An 8954-nucleotide genomic window follows, 5' to 3' on the forward strand; every position below is an offset into this window, starting at 1 on the left:
AGTAATATACAATACATTATTTAAGAAGCAATTATTACTACAATAATAGAAATAACAATAATAATAGGATTACTATATTATTATAGTTTCCAAATCAAGAGAGTTTACACCCAGAGGAGCGTCACTGCTCATTTGGTGGCCCTTATAGAGTGGCCCGTCAACTTAAATCCAATTGTTTTTTTCATATTGGACATATAATTATTTGTTGTACTTTTCCAAGATGGATTTGAAAGCACAATCATCTGTTGAATGCTATATGTTGCATGATTATCAGAAATTATTTTGTCTTTCAGGAACTGAAGGCCTGGGACCGTTGAGACAATGTTCCTCACCAAGGATATTTGCTGAAATCAAAGAGAACCAAGTGGAAGTTGTGTTGATCTTCTTGTAAATATATTGTTTAAATTCAAAAGCATTACTTATGACATTTATATAGCCAAAAATTCGAAAGCATAGATTTTAGGCCAGTTATCAATCAACTAATTTTCAGTTTAATTTTGTTAATTTTTTTGTGTGCTTTTGTCTAATGACTCATCCTTTTATGGGTGTTTCCCCCGGCAGTTTGTGATTTACCAATATTTTGTATCGGGATGGTGGCTTCATGTTCAATCTCCGCTCTACCACACCTAATCCTACTAATCAGCTTATTAGTAGAAACATGTATGGTAGAACTGGGCTTGAGCAAAGCCTTGCACAACCTGTGGGTCCTTAAGAGCAGACACCAGCCCTGATTATTAAGTATTGGTTTCCAAAGTCTGATTATTGTAGGTTCGGCTGTTAAATAATTGTTTTGTTGTAATAAGTCACTATTTTGACATGTTTTGGAAAGTATGTAAATAGTTTAGTTATTGTTAATGATTGTGTATTTCCAAGAGCTTGCTTGATTGTCTTAAAGCTGACCAGGAAGTTAGCGCATGTTATTTTTCAGTCTCTCCACACTTTGCTTAAGTAGGCATTCGTTTTTTCACTTCCTCTTGAAAATAGTATTTATAAAGTAGCAACAAATAAAAAACAATATTGATATTATTTATTTCCATTTGTCATTATTTTCAGACTTTATTCACTAATAAAAACTGCACCATAGAGCATAATCCAACTTCATGTTCTTGAATATCAGTTTTCAGTAACTTTTCCACAGGATTGGCGTCACTATAATAGGGTGATAAATCATGCAGACAGTGCAGTTATGTATGTTCCAGAGGAGGCTGGTCAGAGGGCTAGGAGGACAGGCTCATTGAAAGAAGGGAATGGAATCAATGGACTGAGGTTCAGGCCTCAGAGGTTGAAGAAATTCGCTTGGCCCCTAAGACCTCACAAACCTTTACAGATGCACAATTGAGAGCATCCTGTTGGGCTGTATCACCGCCTGGTAAGGAAACTACACTGCCCACCACCGCAGGACTCTCCAGAGAGGGTGGTGCGGTCTGCCCAATGCATCAACTGGGGCACACTGCCTTTCCTCCAGGATACCTACAGCACTCTCATGCCACTGGAGGGCCACAAACAGATCATCAAGGATATCAATCAGGCGAGCCACGGCCTGTTCACCCCGCTACCATCCAGAAGGCAAGTCAGCAGAGGTGCACTGCTGGGACCAAGAGACTGAAAAACAGCTTCTATCTCAAGGCCATCAGACTGTTAAATAGCCAATACCAGCTGGCTACCACCTGGTTACGCAACCCTGCACCTAGAGGGCTGGTTCCTACATGGCACACTAGTCACTTTATTAATAATGTTTACATATATTACTGGTTCTGCATCATATGTATATACTGTATTCTATTCTACTGTATTTTAGCCAATGCCACCAACATTGCTTGTCCTAATAATGATATATTTCTGAATTACTTTCTTTTACTTTAGATTTGTGTGTATTTTCTTGTGAATTACAGATCGTACTGTACTGTTGGAGTTTGTGGAACACAAGCATTTCGCTTCTACCCGCAATAACATTCTGCTAAATATGTGTGTGAATGTGACCACCTTTCAATTTTATTTGACTGAAACACACCAAACATATGGAAACAAAGTGTATAACCCCGTTCGATTGATTACATCCCAGCCATTAAAATGAGCTCCTGACACCAGCCTCCTTTGATATGTTCAATATAACACTGAATGCTACAAAAAAAAGGATATTTTCCGTCATTAGTCAGAATTTTAAAAGGACACTAGATGGGGTAGTTGTTCAAAGTGAAATGTTTTAATAAATATTTTTCTCTTTTATTAATCATGTTAATTTTCTTAAATCTTGTAAACTCTGTTTACTTGGAAGCTACAGGTGCTCCTGAGTAAAATGGACCCCCTTTTGCTGCAACACAATGTACAGAAATGGTGCAAAATGTATGACCAACATGAAATATTGCCTCAAAATGAGCTGCGAAACGACTGGGGGTGTAAACTCTGTGGATTTGGAAATTAAAAGTGCTCTTGAGTAGAATGGACCCCCCCCCCTTTTACAGTGGCACAAGGTATAGATCATTTTGTACAGTGCAATAGGCATGTCCAATATGAATATTTTTATTTATTTAAGTTGATGGGCCACTCTATAAGGGCCGCTAAAATGAGCAGCGACACTCCTCTGGGTGTAAACTCTATGGATTTGAAAACCTCAATTGCTCCTGAGTAGTATGGACCCCCTTTTACTGTGACACAACGTACAGATAATTTTGTAGTGCAATACGAAAATAACATTGGATTTAAGTTGATGGCCAACTCTATAAGGGCTGCCAAATGAGCAGAGATGCTCCTCTGGGTGTAAACTCTGTGGATTTGGACACTAGAAGTGCTCTGAGTAGTATGGACCGCCATTTTACTGCAACACAACATACAGATAATTTTGTATGATGCAATAAGTGATAGAAGTACACACACACAAACATTGTTGACCATATAGGCTTGGAAAAAATATACATAAAAAATTAAATTACATAACATAATATGGAAATACTCGTATTTATTATTTGTATGATAATTAGTATACATTAGTATATATATTTGTCCATAGTTGTGCACATTTTCATTATTAATTTACAAAGTACACAGGACGGAACTTTTACTCTGAATGATTCCACAAATCCGTATCCCGGAAGTACTTATTTGTTCTTGCCTTTTTCAATCACAGCGGTTTTGCCAATAACGGGAGTTATAAAGTGATTCTGAAAACCCACTGATCGATGCTCGTGATTAGCTAGTAAACGAGACACGTATTACACCTCTATAGCTAACTTGTTTAAGATCTTGAGTTTACTAGCTAACATTATTAGTTAGACGATTTGCGGACGAGTACAGTAGATTATAGCTAGTTACACAACCGGCTTGCCCAGATATCAATATTCATTCAGTCACTGGTAAATTGAGACCTAGCTGGATACACTAATACTATGCTAGTTAGCTACTGTATTTTTAAGGAATTAGCTCAAATTATGCTGGCCAGATTATTCAAGGGAAGTATGTAGAAGCTAACGTCAGTTGGCTGGCTCAATTTAGTAGCTATTAACAATAACTTTTGTTTACTGTAAAAGTTAGCTTGCTTGCTGCCAAACGTAAAGCTAACGTTAGCCAACTAACGTTATCTTGCAACTGTTTCTGTCATGTGTTACAGAAAAACAAAGATGTCACAGACGCGTCGTTTCCAGTCTTGGACAGAGTTGAAACAAGCAGGCAACGAATTCTTTAAAAATGGACAGTATGGGGAGGCTGCTTCTATTTACAGCCAGGCTATCAAAGAAGTGGAGAAGTCAGGTAGGCAGCTAGCTAACAAGCCAGTCACAACAATGGCTTAATGTTCTAGTAGTGTTTTCTGTGACCAGGCTACATGGTAGGGGGTTACATTAAACGTTGGTTCTGGTGTTATACTTTGTATTGCATGTTATAGAGAAGCTTCTCAGGAACACACAGCACTATTGCATGAGGATAGGATTTACCATTGCTAAAATCTTATTTTATGGGAAGATTGTTCCATTTAATTAGATCTGCTTTCATATTGTTGAGTAATGGGATAAAGTTATCTTTTATACACTCCTTCCAGGGCAAAACCTTAAACATCTTACTAATATTGCTCCTGGAACAGCCTCAATTCACAGGCATGTGCTCTGCAAGGTGTCAAAAGCTGTTGAGTATAGGGATGCTGGCCCATGTTCACCTCACGCTTCCCACAGTTGTGTCAAGTTGGCTGGATGTCCTTTTGCATGTGATTCTTGATACACTTAAACGGTTGAGCGTAAAATCCAACAGCGTTGTAGTCTTTGACGTCCAAACCGTGTGTCTGGAACCAACTAATATACCCTGTCAAAGTACTTAAATCTTTTGTCTTGCCCGTTCCCTCTTCAGAATGGCACACACACAATCCATGTCTCAAGGTAAAAAAATAAGTTTAAACTGTCTCCTCTCCCACAGTCTGTCATGGGAAAGAGCACTTGTTTAATGTGTTTTAGACCAGCGTATATTTGTTGTTTGTGGTCACTAATAAGCATCCTAAGTATTTGATATTGTTTGTGGTCAACTTAATAGATTGCTGTAGATCATTAATCTTCCTAATGATATTATTTTGTTTTTCCCCCAGGTGATTTGTATTAGCATTTTGAAAATAATTTTAGCAAGGGGGTAAATTGAGCCAATATTGGTTAGGTATAGCAGGACATAATCTGCAAAAATGCATTTAGTTTATATTAATGTTTGCCAAGACTGATACTTGTTACGCTTGGGTCCTGCTCAATTTCTTTCTGCAAGACTTTCTACAGTAAACAGGGGTGAGAGAGAGAAGACATGCCTTTTTTTCCCTTTCTCTGCTAAATTTAATCAGATAATGTATTATTTGTATATTTTTGCATCAGCACATTTATTATTTCAGTTGAAAGTTGAAAGCATTCAAAGTTTTGAATAGAAAAGGACATTCAAGATGGTCTAATAGACTTTTCGGCTTCAATAGCCATTTTTGATGAATCTATATACAGTGCATTCGGAAGACTCCCAGACATTTTGTTAAGTTAAAATTGATTAAATAGTTTTCCCTGCTCATCTATCTACACACAAGACCCCATAATGACAGAACAAAAAACAGGTTTTTAAAATGTTTGCAAATGTATTAAAAATAAACTGATTTCACATTTCACTTAAGTATTCAGACCCTATACTCAGTACTTTGTTGAAGCACGTTTGTCAGCGATTACAGCCTTGAGTCTTCTTAGGTATGATGCTACATCTGTATTTGGGGATTTTCTCCCATTCTTTCTTTGCAGATCCTCTCAAGCTCTGTGAGGTTGGAGGAGAGCCGCGTGCACAACTATTTTTAGGTCTCACGGAGATGTTCCATCAGGTTCAAGTCCTGGCTCTACAGCCCACTCAAGGACATTCAGAGATTTGTCCCTAAGCCACTCCTGCATTGTCTTGGTTGTGTGTTTAGGGTCTTGTCCTGTTGTAAGGTGAACCTTCACCCCCAGTCTGAGGTCCTGAGCTCTCCGGAGCAGGTTTTCACAGGATCTCTCTGTACTTTAATCTGTTCATCTTTCCCTCGATCCTGACTAGTCTCCTAGTCCCTGCTGTTGAAAAACATCCCGACAGCATGATGCTACCACCACCATGAATCAAAGTAGAAGTGCAGTGAATCTTGTTTCTCATGGTCGGAGAGTCCTTTAGGTGCTTTTTGGTGAACCAAGTGGGCTGTCGTGCCTTCTACTGAAGAGTGGCTTCTGTCTGGCCACTCGACCATAAAGGCATGATTGGTGGAGTGCTGCAGAGATGGTTGTCCTTCTGGAAGATCCTCCCATCTCTACAGAGGAACTCTGGAGCTCTGTCAGAGTGACCATTGGGTTCTTGGTCACCTTCCTGAACAAGGCCCTTCTCCCCTTTTTGCTCAGTGTGTAGGGCGGCCAGCTCTAGGAAGAGTCTTGTGGTTACCTTCTCCAGATCTGTGCCTCCTCACAATCCTGACTCAGAGCTCACTGACAATTCCTTTGACCTCAAGGCTTGGTTTTGCTCTGGCATGCGCTGTGGGACCTTATACAGACGTGTGCCTTCCAAATCATGTCCAATCAATTGAGTGTACCAGAGTGGCACCTGAGCTCAATTTTGAGCAAAGGCTCTTAATGCTTATGTAAATAAGGTATTTCTGGTTTTTTATTGCCCAATAAAATTTGCTAACATTTCCAAAAACCTGTTTTTCGCTTTGTCATTATGGGGTATTGTGTAGATTGAGGAAAATGTTTAGTCTTATTCTAAAATGGATTAACTAACGTAACAAAATGGGAAAAGTCAGTCTGAATACTTTCAATGTTCTTGTATACAAAGTATGCCCTGGACACCCTTCAAATGAGTGGATTTAGCTAGTTCAGCCACACCCTGCTGGCGGGTGTATAAAATCGAGCACACCGGGCCATGCAAACTCACAGAACGGGATTGCGTTTTTTTTTTTGTGTAGCGTTTTTTTTAAGCCTGTCCTCGAAGCAACGTCAGGACAAGAACTGTTCGTCGGGAGCTTCATGAAATGAGTTTCCATGGCTGATCAGCCGCACACAAGCCTAAGATCGCAATGCCAAGCTCGCCATTGGACTCTGGAAGTGGAAACGCATTTTTCTCTTCACGGATCTGGGTTTGGCAGATGCCAGGAGAACGCTACCTGCCCGAATGCATCGTGCCAACTGTGTTGGAAGAGGAATAATGGTCTGGGGCTGTTTTTCATGGTTTGAGCTAGGCCCTTAGTTTCAGTGAAGGGGAATCTTAAACATTCTATATGATTCTGTGCTTCCAACTTTGTGGCAACAGTTTGAACAATGCCCTCGTGCACAAAGCAAGGTCCAGACAGAAATGGTTTGTTGAGATCGGGTGTGGAAGAACTTAACTGGCCTGCAGAGCCCTGACCTCAACCCTATTGAACACCTTGGCATTGGAACGCGAGCCAGGCCTAATCGGCCAACATCAGTGCCCGGCCTCACTAATGCTCTTGTGGGTGAATGGAAGCAAGTCCACGCAGCAATGTTCTAACATCTAATGGAAACTGGGGACCAACTGCATATTAATGCCCATGATTTTGGAATGCGATGTTCGATGAGCAGTTGATTCGGCTATTGTGGTTTGTGGAATCCCAATCCACAATCCCAGTGTGAAGTTGCTGGATATTAGCGGGAACTGGAACACGCTGTCAATCCAAAGCATCCCAAACATGCTCAATGACATGTCTGATGAGTATGCAGGCCATGGAAGAACTGGGACATTTTCAGCTTCCGGGAATTGTGTACCGATCCTTGCGACATGGGGGCATGCATTATCATGCTGAAACAGGATGTGATGGCAGCGGATGAATGGCACGACAATGGACATCATGATCTCGTCACGGTGTCTCAGCATTCAAATTGCCATCGAAAAAAATGCTACGGTGTTCGTTGTCCGTAGCTTATGACTCCCAATACCATAACCCCACCGCCACCATGGAGCACTCTGTTCCGTTGACATGAGCGAACCGCTCACTCACACAACGCCATTCATGCTGTCTGCCATCTGCCCGTCGTAACCAACTTCAGTGGGAAAATGCTCACCTTCGATGGCCAATGGCACGCTGGAGAAGTGTGCTTTTCATGGATGAATCCCGGTTTCAACTGTACCGGGCAGATGACAGACAGCATGGATGGCGTCGTGCGGGTGAGCAGTTCGCTGATGTCAATGCTGCGAACAAAGTGCTCCATGGTGGCGGTGGGGTTATGGTATTGGGAGTCATAAGCTACGGACAACGAACACCGTAGCATTTTTTCGATGGCAATTAGAATGCTGAGACACCGTGACGAGATTATGATGTCCATTGTCTTTTATTTTTCCCAGCACAATGTGCACCTGTGTAATGATGATTCTGTTTAATCAGCTTCTCGATATGCCACACCTGTCAGATGAATGGATTATCTTGGCAATTATAATTGGTTTGGCGTCTATTCTTTGTCCTGCCTACATGTGTAATGGTAAATGTTTTAATTTACATATTTAATAAGAGCATCTTGACTGGCTGAATCACCGCTTGGTGACTGCAAGGTGCTACAGAGGGTAGTGGGTATAGCCCAGTACATCACTGTGGGCAGAGCTCCCTGCCACCCAGGACCTCAATACCAGGCGGTGTCAGAGGAAGGCCCTAAAAATGGTCAGACTCCAGCCACCCAAGTCACAGACTGTTCTCTTTGCTACTACAAGGCAAGCGATGCACCAAGTCTGGAACCAACAGGACTCTGAACAGCTTCTACCCCCAAGCCATAAGACTGCTAAATAGTTAGTTCGGGTAGCTATTTGGTTAACTATTTAACTAACTGCATTGATCCTTTTTGCACTGACTTTTTTGTCTCATCACATACGCTGCTGCTTCTGTTCATTATCCGTCACTTTATTCCTAGTTATATTTGCATATCTACCTCAATTACCTAATACCCTTGCATGTATGTATGTATGTGTATATATACAAGTTATTTTATTAATTAATTATTTATTACTTTTATTATTACATGAGACTTTTCTATTATTTCTCTCTGCATTGTTGGGAAGCATTTTACTATTAGTCTACTCCTGTTGTTTACTAAGCATGTGACAAATAACATTTGATTTGAAATTAAGCATTACGGAATACATAATTTAAGCCCAATGTCACGCCCTGGTCTATATTTATTATGTTTATCTTCATTTATTGGGTCAGGCCAGGGTGTGACATGGGTTTATTTGTGGTGTTTTTCGTCTTGGGGTTGTGTGGGGTGTATAGCATAGTCTATGGCTGCCTGAGGCGGTTCTCAATCAGAGTCAGGTGATTATCGTTGTCTCTGATTGGGAACCATATTTAGGTAGCCATATTCTGTGAGTGTTTTCGTGGGTGATTGTTCCTGTCTCTGTGTCTTCACCAGATAGGACGGTTTAGGTTTTCACGTTCCGTTTGTTGTTTTTGTATTGTTCGTGTTTTTTCGTTATTCATTAAACATGTCTCAAAAATA

General features: G+C 40.6%; 1 long non-coding RNA gene across 2 annotated transcripts; it reads left to right on the forward strand.

The window, feature by feature from the left end:
- Positions 1-3117: 3117 nt before the first annotated feature.
- On the forward strand, positions 3118-8954 carry LOC135528916 (uncharacterized). Of its 2 annotated transcripts, XR_010453599.1 has the most exons (3): positions 3118-3350; positions 3605-3744; positions 8173-8954. It is a non-coding gene; the product is annotated as an uncharacterized LOC135528916 (long non-coding RNA). The 2 variants fall into 2 exon arrangements; XR_010453598.1 differs by lacking the exon at positions 8173-8954 and having other exon boundaries at positions 3605-3745.

The sequence above is a fragment of the Oncorhynchus masou genome, unplaced genomic scaffold (assembly GCF_036934945.1).
Source record: "Oncorhynchus masou masou isolate Uvic2021 unplaced genomic scaffold, UVic_Omas_1.1 unplaced_scaffold_10545, whole genome shotgun sequence".
Lineage (NCBI taxonomy): Eukaryota > Metazoa > Chordata > Actinopteri > Salmoniformes > Salmonidae > Oncorhynchus > Oncorhynchus masou.